This window comes from Clytia hemisphaerica, unplaced genomic scaffold (assembly GCF_902728285.1).
Source record: "Clytia hemisphaerica strain Z4C2 unplaced genomic scaffold, Clytia hemisphaerica genome assembly, whole genome shotgun sequence".
In the NCBI taxonomy this organism is placed as follows: domain Eukaryota; kingdom Metazoa; phylum Cnidaria; class Hydrozoa; order Leptothecata; family Clytiidae; genus Clytia; species Clytia hemisphaerica.
The window spans coordinates 1,396,493-1,419,699 of NW_027103562.1; the positions used below are offsets into that span (position 1 = coordinate 1,396,493).

The 23,207-nt window shown below is 38.9% G+C and overlaps 32 non-coding genes across 32 annotated transcripts; all 32 read left to right on the top strand.

Annotated features, from left to right (window-relative positions):
* The first annotated feature begins 3,287 nt into the window (after positions 1–3,287).
* Positions 3,288–3,359, top strand: Trnap-ugg (transfer RNA proline (anticodon UGG)). Its single transcript has one exon. It is a non-coding gene; the product is annotated as a tRNA-Pro (tRNA).
* Positions 3,360–8,119: 4,760 nt separating this feature from the next.
* Positions 8,120–8,191, top strand: Trnap-cgg (transfer RNA proline (anticodon CGG)). The gene has a single exon. It is a non-coding gene; the product is annotated as a tRNA-Pro (tRNA).
* Positions 8,192–9,255: 1,064 nt separating this feature from the next.
* Trnas-cga (transfer RNA serine (anticodon CGA)) lies at positions 9,256–9,327 on the top strand. Its single transcript has one exon. It is a non-coding gene; the product is annotated as a tRNA-Ser (tRNA).
* A 1,326-nt stretch (positions 9,328–10,653) lies between these two features.
* Trnak-cuu (transfer RNA lysine (anticodon CUU)) lies at positions 10,654–10,726 on the top strand. The gene has a single exon. It is a non-coding gene; the product is annotated as a tRNA-Lys (tRNA).
* A 493-nt stretch (positions 10,727–11,219) lies between these two features.
* On the top strand, positions 11,220–11,292 carry Trnak-cuu (transfer RNA lysine (anticodon CUU)). The gene has a single exon. It is a non-coding gene; the product is annotated as a tRNA-Lys (tRNA).
* An 84-nt stretch (positions 11,293–11,376) lies between these two features.
* On the top strand, positions 11,377–11,448 carry Trnap-cgg (transfer RNA proline (anticodon CGG)). Its single transcript has one exon. It is a non-coding gene; the product is annotated as a tRNA-Pro (tRNA).
* Positions 11,449–11,541: 93 nt separating this feature from the next.
* Positions 11,542–11,613, top strand: Trnap-ugg (transfer RNA proline (anticodon UGG)). Its single transcript has one exon. It is a non-coding gene; the product is annotated as a tRNA-Pro (tRNA).
* Positions 11,614–11,945: 332 nt separating this feature from the next.
* On the top strand, positions 11,946–12,017 carry Trnap-cgg (transfer RNA proline (anticodon CGG)). The gene has a single exon. It is a non-coding gene; the product is annotated as a tRNA-Pro (tRNA).
* A 337-nt stretch (positions 12,018–12,354) lies between these two features.
* Positions 12,355–12,427, top strand: Trnak-cuu (transfer RNA lysine (anticodon CUU)). Its single transcript has one exon. It is a non-coding gene; the product is annotated as a tRNA-Lys (tRNA).
* An 84-nt stretch (positions 12,428–12,511) lies between these two features.
* Positions 12,512–12,583, top strand: Trnap-cgg (transfer RNA proline (anticodon CGG)). Its single transcript has one exon. It is a non-coding gene; the product is annotated as a tRNA-Pro (tRNA).
* A 92-nt stretch (positions 12,584–12,675) lies between these two features.
* Positions 12,676–12,747, top strand: Trnap-ugg (transfer RNA proline (anticodon UGG)). The gene has a single exon. It is a non-coding gene; the product is annotated as a tRNA-Pro (tRNA).
* Positions 12,748–12,921: 174 nt separating this feature from the next.
* Trnak-cuu (transfer RNA lysine (anticodon CUU)) lies at positions 12,922–12,994 on the top strand. Its single transcript has one exon. It is a non-coding gene; the product is annotated as a tRNA-Lys (tRNA).
* An 85-nt stretch (positions 12,995–13,079) lies between these two features.
* Trnap-cgg (transfer RNA proline (anticodon CGG)) lies at positions 13,080–13,151 on the top strand. Its single transcript has one exon. It is a non-coding gene; the product is annotated as a tRNA-Pro (tRNA).
* A 92-nt stretch (positions 13,152–13,243) lies between these two features.
* Trnap-ugg (transfer RNA proline (anticodon UGG)) lies at positions 13,244–13,315 on the top strand. The gene has a single exon. It is a non-coding gene; the product is annotated as a tRNA-Pro (tRNA).
* A 174-nt stretch (positions 13,316–13,489) lies between these two features.
* Trnak-cuu (transfer RNA lysine (anticodon CUU)) lies at positions 13,490–13,562 on the top strand. Its single transcript has one exon. It is a non-coding gene; the product is annotated as a tRNA-Lys (tRNA).
* Positions 13,563–13,647: 85 nt separating this feature from the next.
* Trnap-cgg (transfer RNA proline (anticodon CGG)) lies at positions 13,648–13,719 on the top strand. The gene has a single exon. It is a non-coding gene; the product is annotated as a tRNA-Pro (tRNA).
* A 489-nt stretch (positions 13,720–14,208) lies between these two features.
* Positions 14,209–14,280, top strand: Trnap-cgg (transfer RNA proline (anticodon CGG)). Its single transcript has one exon. It is a non-coding gene; the product is annotated as a tRNA-Pro (tRNA).
* A 92-nt stretch (positions 14,281–14,372) lies between these two features.
* Trnap-ugg (transfer RNA proline (anticodon UGG)) lies at positions 14,373–14,444 on the top strand. Its single transcript has one exon. It is a non-coding gene; the product is annotated as a tRNA-Pro (tRNA).
* A 174-nt stretch (positions 14,445–14,618) lies between these two features.
* Trnak-cuu (transfer RNA lysine (anticodon CUU)) lies at positions 14,619–14,691 on the top strand. The gene has a single exon. It is a non-coding gene; the product is annotated as a tRNA-Lys (tRNA).
* Positions 14,692–14,775: 84 nt separating this feature from the next.
* On the top strand, positions 14,776–14,847 carry Trnap-cgg (transfer RNA proline (anticodon CGG)). Its single transcript has one exon. It is a non-coding gene; the product is annotated as a tRNA-Pro (tRNA).
* Positions 14,848–14,939: 92 nt separating this feature from the next.
* Trnap-ugg (transfer RNA proline (anticodon UGG)) lies at positions 14,940–15,011 on the top strand. Its single transcript has one exon. It is a non-coding gene; the product is annotated as a tRNA-Pro (tRNA).
* A 174-nt stretch (positions 15,012–15,185) lies between these two features.
* On the top strand, positions 15,186–15,258 carry Trnak-cuu (transfer RNA lysine (anticodon CUU)). The gene has a single exon. It is a non-coding gene; the product is annotated as a tRNA-Lys (tRNA).
* Positions 15,259–15,343: 85 nt separating this feature from the next.
* On the top strand, positions 15,344–15,415 carry Trnap-cgg (transfer RNA proline (anticodon CGG)). Its single transcript has one exon. It is a non-coding gene; the product is annotated as a tRNA-Pro (tRNA).
* Positions 15,416–15,507: 92 nt separating this feature from the next.
* Positions 15,508–15,579, top strand: Trnap-ugg (transfer RNA proline (anticodon UGG)). The gene has a single exon. It is a non-coding gene; the product is annotated as a tRNA-Pro (tRNA).
* Positions 15,580–15,755: 176 nt separating this feature from the next.
* On the top strand, positions 15,756–15,828 carry Trnak-cuu (transfer RNA lysine (anticodon CUU)). Its single transcript has one exon. It is a non-coding gene; the product is annotated as a tRNA-Lys (tRNA).
* An 85-nt stretch (positions 15,829–15,913) lies between these two features.
* Trnap-cgg (transfer RNA proline (anticodon CGG)) lies at positions 15,914–15,985 on the top strand. The gene has a single exon. It is a non-coding gene; the product is annotated as a tRNA-Pro (tRNA).
* A 92-nt stretch (positions 15,986–16,077) lies between these two features.
* Positions 16,078–16,149, top strand: Trnap-ugg (transfer RNA proline (anticodon UGG)). Its single transcript has one exon. It is a non-coding gene; the product is annotated as a tRNA-Pro (tRNA).
* Positions 16,150–16,323: 174 nt separating this feature from the next.
* Trnak-cuu (transfer RNA lysine (anticodon CUU)) lies at positions 16,324–16,396 on the top strand. Its single transcript has one exon. It is a non-coding gene; the product is annotated as a tRNA-Lys (tRNA).
* An 85-nt stretch (positions 16,397–16,481) lies between these two features.
* Trnap-cgg (transfer RNA proline (anticodon CGG)) lies at positions 16,482–16,553 on the top strand. The gene has a single exon. It is a non-coding gene; the product is annotated as a tRNA-Pro (tRNA).
* Positions 16,554–16,890: 337 nt separating this feature from the next.
* Trnak-cuu (transfer RNA lysine (anticodon CUU)) lies at positions 16,891–16,963 on the top strand. Its single transcript has one exon. It is a non-coding gene; the product is annotated as a tRNA-Lys (tRNA).
* Positions 16,964–17,048: 85 nt separating this feature from the next.
* On the top strand, positions 17,049–17,120 carry Trnap-cgg (transfer RNA proline (anticodon CGG)). Its single transcript has one exon. It is a non-coding gene; the product is annotated as a tRNA-Pro (tRNA).
* A 92-nt stretch (positions 17,121–17,212) lies between these two features.
* On the top strand, positions 17,213–17,284 carry Trnap-ugg (transfer RNA proline (anticodon UGG)). Its single transcript has one exon. It is a non-coding gene; the product is annotated as a tRNA-Pro (tRNA).
* Positions 17,285–23,207: the final 5,923 nt, after the last annotated feature.

The following is a 23,207-nucleotide window of genomic DNA, read 5'->3' on the forward strand; positions in this document are numbered from 1 at the left end:
TAAAAAGTCAAATTTTGGCTTCACTTTTTTTTGCTGGAGAAAGCTTAAAGTTGCCTATCTAGCCCTTCGGGCTTTACAGATATCTGGGAGTAGGACCCGCATCTTAATTTCCTAAATTCTATAACTAGCCATAGCTTTCACTAACTGCCACTCGCTTGTACAAATGCTTGTAAAAACTAATTAATGCTAATTAAGGGTTTTTAATGCTTTATAACAAAAGTTTGGAAATGATTTGGAATAGTTAGAATGATTCTTTTCAGCATTTTATTTGAGATATCAATGAATAAGCTAACATAAATGAAACATATTTTTTTTCTAAAAATGTGAATTACTTTTTACAAAGAATAAAATACGAATCTTAAAACATTTATTAGGAAAAGTGTCCAGGTAGAATCAATCACAGACAGTTACCGATACTAAACCAGTCAAAAGACATGCAACTGTATTTATTTCAACTAATTTGAAATATAAATGAAACATAGTAGAACCAAGCAGCTTAAGAAATGCTACGAGCCAGAAACATAACAAGCAGGAACCAAAAATTGACAGGTAACAACGTACCGTAACTTGGTCTAATGTCGACATCCCTCCTCTAATTCCGACACCCTGTTTATCAGCTGAAATTTATAAGAAGGTTGAAATTGTTTTTCTTTGCTTAGTGGTCAGAGAGGAATAAACCTTTTTCAATCAGTGATTGAAGCTTTCATATTATTCATTTCTCTAAAGAAGGGTGTCGGAATTAGACGAGAGATGTCGATATTACACATTACGGTACTTAGGGGTTTTTCCAACGATTTAACGAAGGATATCGTGATCTAAAATTGTTTACATTAAATGGATTTACCAGTAATCTAGAAGCTGTAGCAGCGTTGTGTAAAGGATGGAAGATGATAGGACGTAACGTGGTAATAGTATCAGTAACGAGGCAATATTGATGAGCAGGAAGCATGTATTAACAGGAAATATCGTACATTCAGGACTTTGTCCAACGGCATGATAAGGGATCTCATGGACAAAATTGTTTACATTAAAAAGATATGCGAGTTATCTTGCAGTTTTGTAACAGTAATATCGTGTAGAAGGATGGAAAATCATGACGTAACATGGTAATAGTAGCAGTAACGAGGTAATATTGCGTTGTCAAGGTAAACGAATCCTCATTCATAAAAAGCTTAAAGGGAAAATAAGAAACATGAAATTAAATGATATGGCGGTCATCGAAAAAATGCTCTCTTCGCGTCGCAACGGGTGCTTAAAATACATGCCGGTGGACGGGTGGTCAAAAACATTCCCACTTTTTTTTTTAATCATGCCAGTAAATCAGGGGTGGGTGGTAACGCAAGCAAAACTATTTTTTGATGGTCGTCAGAGCAATTGAGAAAAAAGCTATACTTTAAAAGAACAAATTGCGTCTCCCAGATTTTTTTCCGCATCTCCACACCGGAAAATCAGCGGAAAATTTGATGCGCCGGGCGGGTGACGCGAATAGAATAATTTTTCGATGACCACTTATATGGTGAGTATACTGAAATTTCCTCAAAAATAGTTCACTAAAGTTTCTTTCAATCTTTGATAATAATTTCCCAAATAGTGCCTGGTAAGTATGAACAAGAACACAGGTTAAACATAAAAGATTAATAAAACCAAGTCTTATAAAAGTACACAAAGAAAAAAATATTTGTACTTACTGTCGAAGTACCATTACACAGGATCTTTAAGCATTCTTGTTGGGAGTTGAATGACGATTGTCGAATAAATTTAGTTACAATGGAATTTCGTTGCCAATTCAACCACCAACAATAATCACTTTTGTCCATATTCAATCATTGTTCTACTATTATCATTTTAATCATTGTTCATTATTGGGGACAAACTGTTTGGGTCGAAAAATGAATCAATCTCCTGAATGTCTAAGACAGGAGACAGATTGTAATTTGACTGTTAGCAAATTCACTGATTGGTATATGTATATATCTTGTTTAATCCGAAAGTCAAAAGTGAATGCGTATAAGTATTTTGACTGCAGGACTGCGAAGAGAGAGCTTGAATTAAAAAAAACTTCCAGAAAATTCTCCATTCCATTTCCTGCATGTTGACCAATTATCTGGCACCCGATGTAGAAATTTTCTTCCGACACGCTAAAGCTCTGAAGGTCGGGAAAATTTTCAACATCTGGAAGAAATACAGTACGGAATTTTGATGTAGAATACGCCTGACCGCGTAATTTTTTTAAAAATGGGCCCGAGTGCAATTTGGACAGGGAAGGTGTCATGGCCGACAGAATTTGGGTCAGAAAAAACTTCAAAAGGTTTCACGAAGTAAATTCAAAGACAAAACTTTTTGGAGAAGAAATCGTGCAAAATATTATCATTCTTTTCACAAGGAGGGCATGTAGAAATACTCAAATAAGTATTTTTCCTTCTTTAAACTGATCTAAGAAGCAAAAACAACATAGAAATAACATTGTACACAAAGAAGAGAAAAGTCATAATCATCGTCTAATAATAACACTAAAAGAAAAACTAAAGCTATTATAAAGAAAAAGTTTTTAGGCTATAGCAACTGCCGTCCCGGAAAGAAAACCGAACATTTACGGAAGGGACTAACTACGGGTAGGCTAGCCTATACTAGACGTCACCCGCGTTTTTTTAGGCTTGCGCGACAAAAAAAAAAAAAAAAAAAAAAAACCCGCAAAAATTCGAGATTCCAGTCCAATATTCCTTACGCCTGAAACTATAACTGCCTCCTCACTCGCTGCGTTTGTTGCGGTGGCAATAATGTTCAGAATATTTTGTTTGAAAATGAATGTTTAGAACAAATAATTCATTTTCAAGGATAAAAAGTCACCAAGAAGAATTCTCTTGACCTCTTTAAAACCCTGTTTACTTGAGTTCGGTTTGAGTAAAGTAACCCCGATTTTGGGTTCAGGAATCAATATAGCGAACCAGAGCATAGGGAAAAGCGAGGGCGAGATAACACGCTATTTTTATTTGAGACTCTTAATCTCAGGGTCACGGGTTCAAGCCCCATGTCGGGCGAGATTCTTTGATTGTAAGATGGTACATTATCAGCAAATGGTCAAAAAATCTTTTACTTTTAACTGTGCAGACATGTGTTGTCATTGGCTCAATGGTCTAGTGATATGATTCTTGCTTCGGGTGCGAGAGGTCCTGAGTTCGACTCTCAGTTGAGCCCTGCATTGAAAACATCACGCATTTTTTCAGTTCTAATTTAATAATTCACAGCAAAGTATGTTTATCTACGTACGCAAATATTAAGAATTTTATGGCTCAATGGTCTAGTGGTATGATTCTCGCTTTGGGTGCGAGAGGTCCTGAGTTCAATTCTCAGTTGAGCCCAGCTTTAAAGAAATCATACATTCTTTGACTTCTAATTCAATAATTCCTGGCAAGGTATCCGTGTATCTAATGACGCCAATATTACGATTTCATGGCTCAATGGTCTAGTGGTATGATTCTCACTTTTGGTGCAAGAAGTCCTGAGCACAGATATCTGTAAAGCCCGAAGGGGTAGATAGGCAAGTTTAAGCTTTCTCCAGTAAAAAAAAGTGAAACAAAAATTTGACTTTTTAAATTTCGTGCCGATGGATAGGATCTAGCATTTTAATTGTTTTCGGAGCGAGGAGATAAAAAAAAAGTAGGCGGCAAACGCTATTTCACATCTCTCAAACCGGTAAAATTGCATATTTTAGTCACGTGACTTTGGTAGAAAATCCTTTCAAACCTAGGCTTCACTTTTCGATAAAAGCCGCAAATCTAGCCCTTCCGGCTTTACATATCTGTGGTCCTGAGTTCAATTTTTAGTTGAGCCCTGCTTTAGCAAAGTCAATCAATGAAAATTCATTTTCAAATGAATTCAACATGATCCCTCAAAATGGTGGATAAGATTGCTCATTTAGAATTGCTCAAAACCGGCACTTTGTTCCGTATACGCGATCCACTCCTCGACTCAAAATTATGCCTTGACATATTGCTTTCGTGTTCAAGCCTTGCTAGCTCAATCGGTAGAGCATGAGACTCTCAGGTTCATGGGTTCAAGCCCCATGTCAGGCGAGATTCTTTGATTGTAAGATGGTATATTAATATTATCAGCAAATGGTCAAAAAATCTTTTACTTTTAACTGTGCAGACAGGTGTTGTCATCGTTTCAATGGTCTTGTCGTATAGTTCTTACTTCGGGTGCAAGAGGTCCTGAGTTCGACACTTAGTTGAGACCTGCATTGAAAACATCACGCATTTTTTCAGTTCTAATTTAATAATTCACGGCAAGGTATGTTTATCTACAGTCGCAAATATGAAGAGTTTTATAGCTCAATGGTCTAGTGGTATGATTCTCGTTTTGGGTGCGAGAGGTCCTGAGTTCTACTCTCAGTTGAGCCCTGTATTGAAAACATCACGATTTTTTTGACTTTAATTCAATAATTCCTGGCAAGGTATCCGTGTATCTACTGATGCCAATATTACAATTTCATGGCTCAATGGTTTAGTGATACGATTCTCCCTTTGGGTGCGAGAGGTCCTGAGTTCAATTCTCAGTTGAGCCCTGCTTTAGCAAAGTCAATCAATAAAAATTCATTTCCAAATGAATTCAACATGATCCCTCAAAACGGTGGATAAGATTTCTCATTTAGAATTGCTCAAAACTGGCACGTTGTTCCGTATACACGATCCGCTCCTCGCCTCAAAATTATGCCTTGGCATATTGGCGTCGTGTACAAGCCTGGCTAGCTCAGTCAGTAGAGCATGAGACTCTTAATCTCGGGGTCGTTGGTTCAAGCCCCATGTCGGGATAGATTCTTTGATTGTAAGATGGTATATTATCAGTAAATGGTCAAAAAATCTTTTACTTTTAATTGTGCAGACAGGTGTTGTCATCGGCTTAATGGTCTAGTGGTATGATTTTTTCTTCGGGTGTGACAGGTCCTGAGTTCAACTCTCAGTTGAACCCTGCATTGAAAACATCACGCGTTTGTTCAGTTCTAATTTTATAATTCACGGCAAGTTATGTTTATCTACGGACGCAAATATGAAGAGTTTTATATCTCAATGGTCTAGTGCTATGATTCTCGCTTTGGGTGCGAGAGGTCCTGAGTTCAATTCTCAGTTGAGCCCTGCTTTAGCAAAGTCAATCAATGAAAATTCATTTACAAATAAATTCAACATGATTCCTGAAAACGGTGGATAAGATTTCTCATTTAGAATTGCTAAAAACTGGCACGTTGTTCCGTATACACGATCCGCTCCTCGCCTCATAATTATGCCTTGGCGTATTGGCGTCGTGTACAAGCCTGGCTAGCACAATCGATAGAGCATGGGACTCTTAATCTTAGGGTCATGGGTTTTAGCCCCCTGTCGAGGGAGATTCTTTGATTGTGTAAGATGGTATATTATCAGCCAATGGTCAAAAATCCTTTTACTTTTAACTGTGCAGACAGGTGTTGTCATGGGCTCAATGGGCTAGTGGTACGATTCTAGTTTCGGGTGCGAGAGGTCCTGAGTTCAACTCTCACTTGAGCCCTGCTTTAGCAAAGTCAATCAATGAAAATTCATTTCCAAATGAATTCAACATGGTCCCTCAAAACGGTAGATAAGATTGCTCATTTAGAATTGGTCAAAACTGGCACGCTGTTCCGTATACACGATACGCTCCTCGCCTCAAAATTATACCTTTGCATATTGGCATCGTGTACAAGCCTGGTTGGCTCAGTCGGTAGAGCATGAGACTCTTAATCTCAGGGTCATGGGTTCTAGCCCCATGTTTGGCAAGATTCTTTGATTGTAAGATGGTATATTATCAGTAAATGGTCAAAAAATCTTTTACTTTTAACTGTGCAGACAGGTGCTGTCATCGGCTCAATGGTCTAGTGTTAAGATTCTTGCTTCGGGTGCGAGAGGTCCTGAGTTCCACACTCAGTTGAGCCCTGCATTGAAAAGATCACGTATTTTTTCAGTTCTAATTTAATAATTCACGGCAAAGTATGTTTATCTACGGACGCAAATATTAAGACTTTTATTGCTCAATGGTCTAGTGGTATGATTCTCGCTTTGGGTGCGAGAGATCTTGAGTTCAATTCTCAGTTGAGCCCTGCTTTAGCAAAGTCAATCAATGAGAATTCATTTCCAAATGAATTCAACATGATCCCTCAAAACGGTGGATAAGATTGCTCATTTAAAATTGCTTAAAACCGACACGATCCGCTCCTCGCCTCAAAATTATGCCTTGGCATGTTGGCGATGTGTAAAAGCGTGGGTAGCTCAGTCGGTAGAGCAAGAGACTCTTAATCTCAGGGTCATGGGTTCAGGTCCCATGTTGGGCGAGATTCTTTGATTGTAAGATGGTATATTATCAGTAAATGGTCAAAAAATATTTTATTTTTAACTGTGCAGACAGGTGTAGTCATCGGCTCAATGGTCTAGTGGTGAGATTCTTGCTTTGGGTGCGAGAGGTCCTGAGTTCGATTCTCAATTGAGCCCTGCATTGAAAACATCATGCATTTTTTCAGTTCTAATTTAATAATTCACGGCAAAGTATGTTTATCTACGGACGCAAACATTAAGACTTTTCTGGCTCAATGGTCTAGTGGTATGATTCTCGCTTTGGGTGCAGGAGGTCCTGAGTTCAATTCTCAGTTGAGCCCTGCTTTAGCAAAGTCAATCAATGAGAATTCATTTCCAAATGCATTCAACATGATCCTTCAAAACGGTGGATAAGATTGCTCATTTAGAATTGCTCAAAACCGGCACGTTGTTCCGTGTACACGTTCTGCTTCTCGCCTCAAAATTATGCTTTGGCATATTGGCGTCGTGTACAAGCCTTGCTAGCTCAATTGGTAGAGCATGAGACTCTCAGGGTCATGAGTTCAAGCTCCATGTCGGGCGAGATTCTTTGATTGTAAGATGGTATATTATCACCAAATGGTCAAAAAATCCTTTACTTTTAACTGTGCAGACAGGCGTTGTCATCAGTTCAATGGTCTATAGGAACGATTCTTGCTTTTTGAGCAAGAGGTCCTGAGTTCGACTCTCAGTTGAGCCCTGCATTGAAAACATCACGCATTTTTTCAGTTCTAATTTAATAACTCACGGCAAAGTATGTTTATCTACGTACACAAATATTAAGACTTTTATGGCTCAGTGGTCTAGTGGTATGATTCTCGCTTTGGGTGCGAGAGGTCCTGAGTTCAATTCTCAGTTGAGCCCTGCTTTAGCAAAGTCAATCAATGAGATTTCATTTCCAAATGAATTCAACATGATCCCTCAAAACGGTGGATAAGATTGCTCATTTAGAATTGCTCAAAACCGGCACGTTGTTCCGTATACATGCTCCGCTCATCGCCTCAAAATTATGCCTTGGTATATTGGCGTCGTGTACAAGCCTGGCTAGCTCAGTTGGTAGATCATGAGACTCTTAATCTCAGGGTCATGGGTTCAAGCCCCATGTCGGGCGATTTTCTTTGATTGTAAGATGGTATATTATCAGTAAATGGTCAAAAAATCTTTTACTTTTAACTGTGCAGACAGGCGTTGTCATCAGTTCAATGGTCTATAGGAACGATTCTTGCTTTTGGGGCAAGAGGTCCTGAGTTCAACTCTCAGTTGAGACTTGCATTGAAAACATCACGCTTTTTTCAGTTCTAATTTAATAATTCACGGCAAGGTATGTCTATCTACGGACACAAATATGAAGAGTTTTATGGCTCAATGGTCTAGTGGTATGATTCTTGCTTTGCGTGCGAGAGGTCCCGAGGTTAATTCTCAGTTGAGCCCTGCTTTAGCAAAATCAACCAATGAAAATTAATTTTCAAATGAATTCAACATGATCCCTCAAAACGGTGGATAAGATTGTTCATTTAGAATCGCTTAAAACCGGCACGTTGTTCCGTATACACGATCCGCTCCTCGCCTCAAAAATATGCCTTTGCATATTGGCGTCGTGTACAAGCCTGGCTTGCTCAGTAGGTAGAGCATGAGACTCTTAATCTCAGGGTCATGGGTTCAAGCCCCATGTCGGGCAAGATTCTTTGATTGTAAGATGGTATATTATCAGTAAATGGTCAAAAAATCTTTTACTTTTAACTGTGCAGACAGGTGTTGTCATTGGCTCAATGGTCTAGTGGTATGATTCTTGCTTCGGGTGCGAGAGGTCCTGAGTTCGACTCTCAGTTGAGCCCTGCATTGAAAACATCACGCATTTTTTCAGTTCTAATTTAATAACTCACGGCAAAGTATGTTTATCTACGTACACAAATATTAAGACTTTTATTGCTCAGTGGTCTAGTGGTATGATTCTCGCTTTGGGTGCGAGAGGTCCTGAGTTCAATTCTCAGTTTAGCCCTGCTTTAGCAAAGTCAATCAATGAGATTTCATTTCCAAATGAATTCAACATGATCCCTCAAAACGGTGGATAAGATTGCTCATTTAGAATTGCTCAAAACCGGCACCTTGTTCCGTATACATATTCCGCTCCTCGCCTCAAAATTATGCCTTGGTATATTGGCGTCGTGTACAAGCCTGGCTAGCTCAGTTGGTAGATCATGAGACTCTTAATCTCAGGGTCATGGGTTCATGCCCCATGTCGGGCGATTTTCTTTGATTGTAAGATGGTATATTATCAGTAAATGGTCAAAAAATGTTTTATTTTTAACTGTGCAGACAGGTGTTGTCATCGGCTCACTGGTCTAGTTGTATGATTCTTGTTTTGGTTGCGAGAGGTCCTGAGTTCGACTCTCAGTTGAGCCCTGCATTGAAAACATCACGCATTTTTTCAGTTCTAATATAATAACTCACGACAAAGTATGTTTATCTACGTACGCAAATATTAAGACTTTTATGGCTCAATGGTCTAGTGGTATGATTCTCGCTTTGGGTGCCAGAGGTCCTGAGTTCAATTCTCAGTTGAGCCCTGCTTTAGCAAAGTCAATCAATGAGATTTCATTTCCAAATGAATTCAACATGATCCCTCAAAACGGTGGATAAGATTGCTCATTTAGAATTGCTCAAAACCGGCACCTTGTTCCGTATACATATTCCGCTCCTCGCCTCAAAATTATGCCTTGGTATATTGGCGTCGTGTACAAGTTTGGCTAGCTCAGTTGGTAGATCATGAGACTCTTAATTTCAGGGTCATGGGTTCAAGCCTCATGTCGGGCGATTTTCTTTGATTGTAAGATGGTATATTATCAGTAAATGGTCAAATAATCTTTTACTTTTAACTGTGCAGACAGGTGTTGTCATCGGCTCAATGGTTTAGTGGTATGATTCTTGCTTCGAGTGCAAGAAGTCCTGAGTTCGACTCTCAGTTGAGCCCTGCATTGAAAACATCACGCATTTTTTTCAGTTCTAATTTAATAACTCACGGCAAAGTATGTTTATCTACGTACACAAATATTTAGACTTTTATGGCTCAGTGGTCTAGTGGTATGATTCTTGCTTTGGGTGCGAGAGGTCCTGAGTTCAATTCTCAGTTGAGCCCTGCCTTAGCAAAGTCAATCAATGAGATTTCATTTCCAAATGAATTCAACATGATCCCTCAAAACGGTGGATAAGATTGCTCATTTAGAATTGCTCAAAACCGGCACGTTGTTCCGTATACATGCTCAGCTCATCGCCTCAAAATTATGCCTTGGTATATTGGCGTCGTGTACAAGTCTGGCTAGCTCAGTCGGTAGAGCATGAGACTCTTAATCTCAGGGCATGGGTTCAAGCTCATGTCGGGCGATTTCTTCATTGAAGATGGTATATTATCAGTAATGGTCAAAAAATCTTTACTTTTAACTGTGCAGACAGGTTGTATGGCTCAAGGTTAGGTGATTCTTGCTTCGGGTGCAGAAGTCCTGATTCGACTCTCAGTTGAGGCCTGCATTGAAAACATCACGCATTTTTTTCAGTTCTAATTTAATAACTCACGGCAAAGTATGTTTATCTACGTACACAAATATTAAGACTTTTATGGCTCAGTGGTCTAGTGGTATGATTCTCGCTTTGGGTGCGAGAGGTCCTGAGTTCAATTCTCAGTTGAGCCCTGCTTAGCAAAGTCAATCAATGAGATTTCATTTCCAAATGAATCCAGATCCCTCAAAACGGTGGATAAGATTGCCATTTAAATTGCTAAAACCGGCACGTTTTCCGTATACATGCTCCGCATTGCCTCAAAATTATGCCTTGGNATGGTATATTATCAGTAAATGTCAAAAAATCTTTTACTTTGACTGTGCAGACAGTTTTGTCACGGCTCAATGTCTAGTGGATGATTCTTGCTTTGGGTGCGAGAGGTCCTGAGTTCGACTCTCAGTTGAGCCCTGCATTGAAAACATCACGCATTTTTTCAGTTCTAATTTAATAACTCACGGCAAAGTATGTTTATCTACGTACGCAAATATTAAGAATTTTATGGCTCAATGTATAGGGTATGATCTCGCTTTGGGTGCGAGAGGTCCTGAGTTCAATTCCAGTTGAGCCCTGCTTTAGCAAAGTCAATCAATGAGATTTCATTTCCAAATGAATTCAACATGATCCCTCAAAACGGTGGATAAGATTGCTCATTTAGAATTGCTCAAAACCGGCACGTTGTTCCGTATACACGATCCGCTCCTCGCCTCAAAATTATGCCTTGGCATATTGGCGTCGTGTACAAGCCTGGCTAGCTCAGTCGGTAGAGCATGAGACTCTTAATCTCAGGGTCATGGGTTCAAGCCCCATGTCGGGCGATTTTCTTTGATTGTAATGTTATATCAGTAAAATGGTCAAAAAAATCTTTTAACTTTTACTGTCAGACAGGTGTTGTCATCGGCTCAATGGTCTAGTGGTATGATTCTTGCTTCGGGTGCGAGAGGTCCGAGTTCGACTCTCAGTTGAGCCCGCATTGAAAACATCACGCCATTTTTTTCAGTTCTAATTTAATAACTCACGGCAAAGTATGTTTATCACGTACGCAAATATTAAGAAATTTTATGGCTCAATGGTCTAGTGGTATGATTCTCGCTTTGGGTGGCGAGAGGTCCTGAGTTCAATTCTCAGTTGGAGCCCTGCTTTAGCAAAGTCAATCAATGAGATTTCATTTCCAAATGAATTCAACATGATCCCTCAAAACGGTGGATAAGATTGCTCATTTAGAATTGCTCAAAACCGGCACGTTGTTCCGTATACACGATCCGCTCCTCGCCTCAAAATTATGCCTTGGCATATTGGCGTCGTGTACAAGCCTGGCTAGCTCAGTCGGTAGAGCATGAGACTCTTAATCTCAGGGTCATGGGTTCAAGCCCCATGTCGGGCGATTTTCTTTGATTGTAAGATGGTATATTATCAGTAAATGGTCAAAAATCTTTTACTTTTAACTGTGCAGACAGGTGTTGTCATCGGCTCAATGGTCTAGTGGTATGATTCTTGCTTCGGGTGCGAGAGGTCCTGAGTTCGACTCTCAGTTGAGCCCTGCATTGAAAACATCACGCATTTTTTTCAGTTCTAATTTAATAACTCACGGCAAAGTATGTTTATCTACGTACGCAAATATTAAGAATTTTATGGCTCAATGGTCTAGTGGTATGATTCTCGCTTTGGGTGCGAGAGGTCCTGAGTTCAATTCTCAGTTGAGCCCTGCTTTAGCAAAGTCAATCAATGAGATTTCATTTCCAAATGAATTCAACATGATCCCTCAAAACGGTGGATAAGATTGCTCATTTAGAATTGCTCAAAACCGGCACGTTGTTCCGTATACACGATCCGCTCCTCGCCTCAAAATTATGCCTTGGCATATTGGCGTCGTGTACAAGCCTGGCTAGCTCAGTCGGTAGAGCATGAGAATCTTAATCTCAGGGTCATGGGTTCAAGCCCCATGTCGGGCGATTTTCTTTGATTGTAAGATGGTATATTATCAGTAAATGGTCAAAAAATCTTTTACTTTTAACTGTGCAGACAGGTGTTGTCATCGGCTCAATGGTCTAGTGGTATGATTCTTGCTTCGGGTGCGAGAGGTCCTGAGTTCGACTCTCAGTTGAGCCCTGCATTGAAAACATCACGCATTTTTTCAGTTCTAATTTAATAATTCACGGCAAAGTATGTTTATCTACGTACGCAAATATTAAGAATTTTATGGCTCAATGGTCTAGTGGTATGATTCGCTTTGGGTGCGAGAAGTCCTGAGTTCAATTCTCAGTTGAGCCCTGCTTTAGCAAAGTCAATCAATGAGATTTCATTTCCAAATGAATTCAACATGATCCCTCAAAAACGGTGGATAAGATTGCTCATTTAGAATTGCTCAAAACCGGCACGTTGTTCCGTATACACGATCCGCTCCTCGCCTCAAAATTATGCCTTGGCATATTGGCGTCGTGTACAAGCCTGGCTAGCTCAGTCGGTAGAGCATGAGACTCTTAATCTCAGGGTCATGGGTTCAAGCCCCATGTCGGGCGATTTCTTTGATTGTAAGATGGTATATTATCAGTAAATGGTCAAAAAATCTTTTACTTTTAACTGTGCAGACAGGTGTTGTCATCGGCTCAATGGTCTAGTGGTATGATTCTTGCTTCGGGTGCGAGAGGTCCTGAGTTCGACTCTCAGTTGAGCCCTGCATTGAAAACATCACGCATTTTTTCAGTTCTAATTTAATAACTCACGGCAAAGTATGTTTATCTACGTACGCAAATATTAAGAATTTTATGGCTCAATGGTCTAGTGGTATGATTCTCGCTTTGGGTGCGAGAGGTCCTGAGTTCAATTCTCAGTTGAGCCCTGCTTTAGCAAAGTCAATCAATGAGATTTCATTTCCAAATGAATTCAACATGATCCCTCAAAACGGTGGATAAGATTGCTCATTTAGAATTGCTCAAAACCGGCACGTTGTTCCGTATACACGATCCGCTCCTCGCCTCAAAATTATGCCTTGGCATATTGGCGTCGTGTACAAGCCTGGCTAGCTCAGTCGGTAGAGCATGAGACTCTTAATCTCAGGGTCATGGGTTCAAGCCCCATGTCGGGCGATTTTCTTTGATTGTAAGATGGTATATTATCAGTAAATGGTCAAAAAATCTTTTACTTTTAACTGTGCAGACAGGTGTTGTCACCGGCTCAATGGTCTAGTGGTATGATTCTTGCTTCGGGTGCGAGAGGTCCTGAGTTCGACTCTCAGTTGAGCCCTGCATTGAAAACATCACGCATTTTTTCAGTTCTAATTTAATAACTCACGGCAAAGTATGTTTATCTACGTACGCAAATATTAAGACTTTTATGGCTCAATGGTCTAGTGGTATGATTCTCGCTTTGGGTGCGAGAGGTCCTGAGTTCAATTCTCAGTTGAGCCCTGCTTTAGCAAAGTCAATCAATGAGATTTCATTTCCAAATGAATTCAACATGATCCCTCAAAACGGTGGATAAGATTGCTCATTTAGAATTGCTCAAAACCGGCACGTTGTTCCGTATACACGATCCGCTCCTCGCCTCAAAATTATGCCTTGGCATATTGGCGTCGTGTACAAGCCTGGCTAGCTCAGTCGGTAGAGCATGAGACTCTTAATCTCAGGGTCATGGGTTCAAGCCCCATGTCGGGCGATTTTCTTTGATTGTAAGATGGTATATTATCAGTAAATGGTCAAAAAATCTTTTACTTTTAACTGTGCAGACAGGTGTTGTCATCGGCTCAATGGTCTAGTGGTATGATTCTTGCTTCGGGTGCGAGAGGTCCTGAGTTCGACTCTCAGTTGAGCCCTGCATTGAAAACATCACGCATTTTTTCAGTTCTAATTTAATAACGCACGGCAAAGTATGTTTATTTACGTACGCAAATATTAAGAATTTTATGGCTCAATGGTCTAGTGGTATGATTCTCGCTTTGGGTGCGAGAGGTCCTGAGTTCACTTCTCAGTTGAGCCCTGCTTTAGCAAAGTCAATCAATGAGATTTCATTTCCAAATGAATTCAACATGATCCCTCAAAACGGTGGATAAGATTGCTCATTTAGAATTGCTCAAACCGGCACGTGTTCCGTATACACGATCCGCTCCTCGCCTCAAAATTATGCCTTGGCATATTGGCGTCGTGTACAAGCCTGGCTAGCTCAGTCGGTAGAGCATGAGACTCTTAATCTCAGGGTCATGGGTTCAAGCCCCATGTCGGCGATTTTCTTTGATTGTAAGATGGTATATTCAGTAAATGGTCAAAAAATCTTTTACTTTAACTGTGCAGACAGGTGTTGTCACGGCTCAATGGTCTAGTGGTATGATTCTTGCTTCGGGTGCGAGAGGTCCTGAGTTCGACTCTCAGTTGAGCCCTGCATTGAAAACATCACGCATTTTTTCAGTTCTAATTTAATAATTCACGGCAAAGTATGTTTATCTACGTACGCAAATATCAAGAATTTTATGGCTCAATGGTCTAGTGGTATGATTCTCGCTTTGGGTGCGAGAGGTCCTGAGTTCAATTCTCAGTTGAGCCCTGCTTTAGCAAAGTCAATCAATGAGATTTCATTTCCAAATGAATTCAACATGATCCCTCAAAACGGTGGATAAGATTGCTCATTTAGAATTGCTCAAAACCGGCACGTTGTTCCGTATACACGATCCGCTCCTCGCCTCAAAATTATGCCTTGGCATATTGGCGTCGTGTACAAGCCTGGCTAGCTCAGTCGGTAGAGCATGAGACTCTTAATCTCAGGGTCATGGGTTCAAGCCCCATGTCGGGCGATTTTCTTTGATTGTAAGATGGTATATTATCAGTAAATGGTCAAAAAATCTTTACTTTTAACTGTGCAGACAGGTGTTGTCACCGGCTCAATGGTCTAGTGGTATGATTCTTGCTTCGGGTGCGAGAGGTCCTGAGTTCGACTCTCAGTTGAGCCCTGCATTGAAAACATCACGCATTTTTTCAGTTCTAGTTTAATAACTCACGGCAAAGTATGTTTATTTACGTACGCAAATATTAAGAATTTTATGGCTCAATGGTCTAGTGGTATGATTCTCGCTTTGGGTGCGAGAGGTCCTGAGTTCAATTCTCAGTTGAGCCCTGCTTTAGCAAAGTCAATCAATGAGATTTCATTTCCAAATGAATTCAACATGATCCCTCAAAACGGTGGATAAGATTGCTCATTTAGAATTGCTCAAAACCGGCACGTTGTTCCGTATACACGATCCGCTCCTCGCCTCAAAATTATGCCTTGGCATATTGGCGTCGTGTACAAGCCTGGCTAGCTCAGTCGGTAGAGCATGAGACTCTTAATCTCAGGGTCATGGGTTCAAGCCCCATGTCGGGCGATTTTCTTTGATTGTAAGATGGTATATTATCAGTAAATGGTCAAAAAATCTTTTACTTTTAACTGTGCAGACAGGTGTTGTCACCGGCTCAATGGTCTAGTGGTATGATTCTTGCTTCGGGTGCGAGAGGTCCTGAGTTCGACTCTCAGTTGAGCCCTGCATTGAAAACATCACGCATTTTTTCAGTTCTAGTTTAATAACTCACGGCAAAGTATGTTTATTTACGTACGCAAATATTAAGAATTTTATGGCTCAATGGTCTAGTGGTATGATTCTCGCTTTGGGTGCGAGAGGTCCTGAGTTCAATTCTCAGTTGAGCCCTGCTTTAGCAAAGTCAATCAATGAGATTTCATTTCCAAATGAATTCAACATGATCCCTCAAAACGGTGGATAAGATTGCTCATTTAGAATTGCTCAAAACCGGCACGTTTGTTCCGTATAACACGATCCGCTCCTCGCCTCAAAATTATGCCTTGGCATATTGGCGTCGTGTACAAGCCTGGCTAGCTCAGTCGGTAGAGCATGAGACTCTTAATCTCAGGGTCATGGGTTCAAGCCCCATGTCGGGCGATTTTCTTTGATTGTAAGATGGTATATTATCAGTAAATGGTCAAAAAATCTTTTACTTTTAACTGTGCAGACAGGTGTTGTCACCGGCTCAATGGTCTAGTGGTATGATTCTTGCTTCGGGTGCGAGAGGTCCTGAGTTCGACTCTCAGTTGAGCCCTGCATTGAAAACATCACGCATTTTTTCAGTTCTAGTTTAATAACTCACGGCAAAGTATGTTTATTTACGTACGCAAATATTAAGAATTTTATGGCTCAATGGTCTAGTGGTATGATTCTCGCTTTGGGTGCGAGAGGTCCTGAGTTCAATTCTCAGTTGAGCCCTGCTTTAGCAAAGTCAATCAATGAGATTTCATTTCCAAATGAATTCAACATGATCCCTCAAAACGGTGGATAAGATTGCTCATTTAGAATTGCTCAAAACCGGCACGTTGTTCCGTATACACGATCCGCTCCTCGCCTCAAAATTATGCCTTGGCATATTGGCGTCGTGTACAAGCCTGGCTAGCTCAGTCGGTAGAGCATGAGACTCTTAATCTCAGGGTCATGGGTTCAAGCCCCATGTCGGGCGATTTTCTTTGATTGTAAGATGGTATATTATCAGTAAATGGTCAAAAAATCTTTTACTTTTAACTGTGCAGACAGGTGTTGTCACCGGCTCAATGGTCTAGTGGTATGATTCTTGCTTCGGGTGCAAGAGGTCCTGAGTTCGACTCTCAGTTGAGCCCTGCATTGAAAACATCACGCATTTTTTCAGTTCTAGTTTAATAACTCACGGCAAAGTATGTTTATTTACGTACGCAAATATTAAGAATTTTATGGCTCAATGGTCTAGTGGTATGATTCTCGCTTTGGTGCGAGAGGTCCTGAGTTCAATTCTCAGTTGAGCCCTGCTTTAGCAAAGTCAATCAATGAGATTTCATTTCCAAATGAATTCAACATGATCCCTCAAAACGGTGGATAAGATTGCTCATTTAGAATTGCTCAAAACCGGCACGTTGTTCCGTATACACGATCCGCTCCTCGCCTCAAAATTATGCCTTGGCATATTGGCGTCGTGTACAAGCCTGGCTAGCTCAGTCGGTAGAGCATGAGACTCTTAATCTCAGGGTCATGGGTTCAAGCCCCATGTCGGGCGATTTTCTTTGATTGTAAGATGGTATATTATCAGTAAATGGTCAAAAAAATCTTTTCTTTTAACTGTGCAGACAGGTGTTGTCACCGGCTCAATGGTCTAGTGGTATGATTCTTGCTTCGGGTGCGAGAGGTCCTGAGTTCGACTCTCAGTTGAGCCCTGCATTGAAAACATCACGCATTTTTTCAGTTCTAGTTTAATAACTCACGGCAAAGTATGTTTATTTACGTACGCAAATATTAAGAATTTTATGGCTCAATGGTCTAGTGGTATGATTCTCGCTTTGGGTGCGAGAGGTCCTGAGTTCAATTCTCAGTTGAGCCCTGCTTTAGCAAAGTCAATCAATGAGATTTCATTTCCAAATGAATTCAACATGATCCCTCAAAACGGTGGATAAGATTGCTCATTTAGAATTGCTCAAAACCGGCACGTTGTTCCGTATACACGATCCGCTCCTCGCCTCAAAATTATGCCTTGGCATATTGGCGTCGTGTACAAGCCTGGCTAGCTCAGTCGGTAGAGCATGAGACTCTTAATCTCAGGATCATGGGTTCAAGCCCCATGTCGGGCGATTTTCTTTGATTGTAAGATGGTATATTATCAGTAAATGGTCAAAAAATCTTTTACTTTCAATGATTGAGCTGATGTAGTTGAATATAGGGCTTGGTATAAACAAAGAAAATGAAGGCTCTACCATGCCAGTCAAGTGACCTCTTCTGAGTCGGTCGTAAAACATCCTGCCAATTTCGTTTAAGTAAGAGTCGACAAGGGGCCCTGCAATCAAAAGGTGATTTCCAATAATCTTTTCAAGAGAATAGTCCAATTTACCTCCCATTGAATAGTCGATATCTTTTGACTTGTTCACGTTCTGTCTGTACCATTTGATGTCATAACTTTTCAAGTCACCTTCTCGTTTTTTTCCAAAACGACATGTTAATTCTTTCAACCATTTTATATTGATATTAAGAGAAAGAGAACCACAGAAACCACAATATATTCTTTAACCGCAAGAAGAGACTGCTACAAACCACAAATTGCTCTGCACGTGAAAATGGAATTTTCAAACCAACATCAAACTTAACGGCAAACGAAAATAAAAATACACGAGAACTAAACCGGGAAATCAATTGTCGTTACCGTAAAATTTTTTACTATTGTTTTTCAAAATAATCAGCAAGTGGGAGATTTTGAGCGAAATTCTTGCGCCGTGTTCATACAAGAGATAAACATCTCAGAAAGCATGGGACGGTTATTCTATGGTTTAGTTGACGGGTTTTTAAGTAGGATTTTCAGAAATTTTTATAAAGTTTTTTTTCTTATTTTGGCGGGCAGCAAAAATCCTATATTTTTTAAATTTTGGCGGGAACTAATGACAGCGTAAATCTGATCTATTTTGCCTTATTTTGAGTTAGATTAATTTCAGGGTTTATTCAGGCAAGAAAACAAAATTTAATTTTTGCGGTAACTAATTTTGGCGAATTTCAAATCCATCAAAATTGGTTTCAATTCCTCTAATTAATGCGGATTAATTAGTTTGGAAAAGTCGGACTAATTTATTTCCTCTAAAGATTAGTGCGGACGCTTTTTCACCTATTCCTGATTTCCTCCAAAATAATTATTTGATCAGCCGCACTAAATTTGATGAATGACTGTAATTACCGTCCCAACCGCTAATTTTTCGAAAATTTTCCACCCGGGACTTTTTTATTTCAACCCCGCTTAAACCCCTGCTTAAGTTTTGAGATTTTTCCTCCCACCCCATCTATTAGGTACCCGAGAGTATCTGTGGGGATGTTTCTTTCATTGTTTGAAAATTTCGACTTTTGGGCCTTCGGACGGTTTTATCATCAAAACAAGGTGATATATTATAAACATTTACGTTTTATCCCATAATCACTACAGTGGTTGGTCCCTAGAACGGAGATCAAAAACGAAACCACTCTGGTGGCATCAAAAAATAGATGAATCAAAACTATTTTCTCTCCAAAACAAACTTCAGTTGGAACTAAAATTCTGCCTAAAATCCTTACTTCAATTCAAATATTCTTCTTCCAATGAAGATGTACTTTTGTATGCATTGTTTTTAATTATTCATTGCGTAATTGCGAAAAATTCCCGTGTAATGTCTTTGAGAACAAGTAATAACTGCACAGATCTGTAAAAGCCCCCGAAGGGGGCTAGATCCGCATTTAAGCAGCTCATCCTTCCAAATAATTTTGATTCGATGACAAAGATCAATGAGATTATCGAAAGGAACAAAATCATCGCCCCAGCTAAACTTTTGGAATGTTTCAGTAACAATGCGTTGAACGCTTTAACATCAACATGGAAAGCGTGGAAAAAGTATGTTGAAGGACTAATTGATGAAAAACTGCTTAAGCTGTTGAAACTCTTGACAGGAAGTGATATTCTTCCACTGAAGAAAGTTTTTTTTTTTGAAGATTTCGAGAGTAAAGTTCCGAAAGTGCACACTTGTGCATTTTCGGTAACTTTTCCAAATTACTGGGCAGAGGATGAGTTAGTGGTGACAATGGATAATGTTTTGAATGAAGAACTTCATTTTGATATATCGTAAATATTTACGTGGATTTAATATTTATGATGTATCAAAATTAAGTTCTTCGTTTAAAATGTTATCCATTGTCACACCTTTTTTGACCGTAGTCGCACGGGTGCCGCGTATAATCTTTTTGCTCGTTGAATGCAGAGGTTTACAACCTTTTCACTCCTGCATTGCACAGATCTCTTGAAAAATACGCGCACTCGGCGGCTACGGTCGAAAAGGTGTATTAGCGATGTTACGCAAGAGGTTATTTTACAACCAAATAAGAATTACAAGCATAAAGATTTTTCTGGATCGGGTTTTGTACAGCTACAGTTTTAAGTCGTAACATTAACGTCCTAAATTTGGAAGATATTCTTGTCCAAGAAAACAAACTTTCTTTAATGAGCTTATTGATAATTATTTTTCGCGAAAAAAACTTTTTTCGCATTTGATCAAAAACTAAAACTCGCAAAATTCACAAAGTTTTATTGCTTGATAGGGATGATAGACTTGAGTTGTTTATAACGTAATTTTATTTGATAGGGCAAAAATAACTACAATCCTGTCGTGACTTTTCACTTATATTTTAGTAGACAAGCCTTTGCCTTTTGCTCTTGATTCATAGACCCTGTATACTCTTTGCTCAATTGATAGTTTGTTCTATCCTCTATTATCACATTTTATAGGCAAATAAGATTGTAAGAAATATCATGGAAAATGTTGGAGATCGGAACAACAAAAGACTCATAGTTGACTCTGAACGGTTAAAGTTCCTTCTTTCCCAAAGATACACAATCGTCGAAATAGCCAAAAATGGTTAACTTGGAAAAGTTGTACATCCCAATACTGTGCATAATGCTTGCAAACGATTTGGCCTAGACTCGGGAAGAAAATTGTACAGTCGATTGACACACGATCAGTTGAAAGAAAAGATTACGGAAATAAATAAACAATTTCCCAACTCAGGAAAACATTTCTTCACCTAATTCTCCAATTATTTAAAATCCAATTTTCCTGTTCCTTTTTGTTACTGTTCTTGTTCTGTTCGTAGTGGCCCTTCGTGGAAACAATTCTTGAGCTGTCTAAAAGCTCTAGAATTTTTCGGAGCCAGCCACTTAAAACATTCGTTATTATTATTATTATTATTATTATTAGGATCCGAAGAGGTATTGAGTCTCTTAAAGGGACAAGGAATTATATTACAACGAGACAAGTGTAGAGAGTTGTTGCGCCAAGTTGGCCCAGAAGGTGTTGATATGAGATGGGCTCAAACAATCAAAAGACGACAGTATCGTGTTCCAACCCCAAACTCTCTATGGCATATTGATACTCATCACAAATTGATTAGGTACAGTTGACACTCCTTAATTAGATTTTCAAGGGGGATCTATTAAAGTATTGAGTTATAGGGATAAGAGCCGTTGGAACATTTTCTGCGTCGGAGCCATTTTATTCTCAACACAACAATATTCTTCACTGCACGGAATAAGGCGTTTTCGCAAAATAGATAATCTGGTAGAGTTGATGTTTACTTAGGGTTTACGCAGCGTAAAGTTCTTTTCATGTTTACACAAACTGAAAGTTGATGTTTACGCAAGTTAAGATATCCTGAAACTTCGATCGGGTTTGCGTGTCTTTTTTTTATAACGAAGAGATCATATCTGTGCATTTATTACCACAGCGTAAAGATAGATTCGTGTTTACGCAAACTGAAAAACAATGGCTTCGTAATTTATAATATCTTGAAACTACGATCGGGTTTGAGTGTCATTTCTGGTGGCGTAGATATGATATATGCGCGTTTTATTTGCGCAGATATATTATAACATCCCTGTGTCACAGACCCGGTTGACCCCCACCCCGGTGAAAGAATATGGATAGTGCAGTAGTTTACTGAAATTAATGAGCGTGGTCTTGAAAACGGGGAAGGGTCCGAAATAATGTGAAATAAATGTGTCTGACGCAGTGACAAGAAGAAAAAAGGGCTTAAGAGGAATTTTCGAGGACGACTTTTAACTATATTTGTATTTACTGTTTTTTCTGCCTTGAGACATGCTCATTAAGTTGAGCTTTACAAACTAAATTTAACGGTAGTAGAAAGCTTATTATTATGAGTTCATTAATGAAAATTCATTATGTTTTGAAGTAAATTAAATTTAATTGAATAATTAGTAAGCGATTTCAGCGATACATCCCTGTTTTGATTATCAAAAATTGAATAAATAAAATGGTATCGGTTACATATTGCATGTGTATGATCCGGTGTTTTTACTGTACTTTGACTACTGTGGATGGAAGATTTTTACCATTGAAATGATAATAATCGAAAATTATGCTCTATAGCCTATTGCTATTTCGAGCTATTTCTATCTCTATTTCACCGAGAAAAAAAATTCCTACGCAGTTTTGCTCGTTGTTTTTTCTATGAAAAAGAGAATAAACCTTTTATTTAATTTGCTTTTGTAATTTAGCTAAGCGTAAAAATATGTGCAAATAGAGTTCAAAGCACAAAAGAATGTTAGTTTCGGCTTTTTGTGCGCACTTTTGTACAGTTATAAAGCAACGATGAGTTGTCAACTTTAATCTTGACAGGTAAGTTAAATATTTTTGATACCTTTCTTATCGTTTTTAAAATCTAAAGACAAATTTTCTATATAAAAATTATCCTAAAATGTTGTACCTGTTGCTAAATAGGGCAGTAAATTTATGTCGATTTTTTTAAACATCCCTTCATAAACTTTTCAGCCAGTCAGAACAGAGAAAAATAATCCAGCCGCTTCTTTGAAAAATCTGTAAATTGTCTATGGTTTGAGATATAAAGTGTTGGCGAGTGTGAGTGTGAGTGTAATGGGCTGTGTTGGCTTTGGGTTTTTTTTATCTCTGACACTTATTTTCTCTGTTTTTTCTCTCATTTCAGAATATATATAAAAATAGTAATATTGCTGGATATGCTCATTTTCCGAGCAGAGATACTGCAATAAATGGCAAAGCATATTTGGAATCTACTGTAACATTTGACGATAGAAGTGATACAAAATCTTGAAAAACGATCCTTCTTTGATTGTTTCTATGGGACGATTACGGATTACGATATTGACGTGGAAATGGATAATCACATAAACATTGAAATCCAACGACATTGTATTATTATTATTTTGAAGCATCATAACAATACTTCAATTTACCTTGATACCAAAATTGCGTCTCACTAAAAATTATATCTGGTACCACAAAAAACTTCATGAACTTTGCAAATTAAATTTTGCGGACAATATTCACCTTAAATTTTATCAAATTAAATTTGTATTATGAACTTTAAAACATATTATTTTAGGATGGATCCCGGGATGGATGTAGTATATAACCTTTATTTGAAAATGAAAGCATGGTTGTATTATACTGTAGTATAGATTGGTTGCAATATGATAAGAGAATGTTGTGTTTTCCGCCGGTTTTATATATTTTCATAGTTTTCATTTTCAGTCAGCTTGTTTACCCCGAAAAAAAAATAATTACCATAATAAGGTAACTTTGTGTTCGCTGATTTTTTTGTTTCCCTATACAGTTACTAGTTCACGATAATATTTTAGTTAAATTGTGTATGCAAAAATGAAAAATTTCGACCACTTTTTTTTAATAAACTTCTCTGCAACTTATTCGACTTCGACTTGTTTTTCTGCAAATTGATTAACACAGATATAT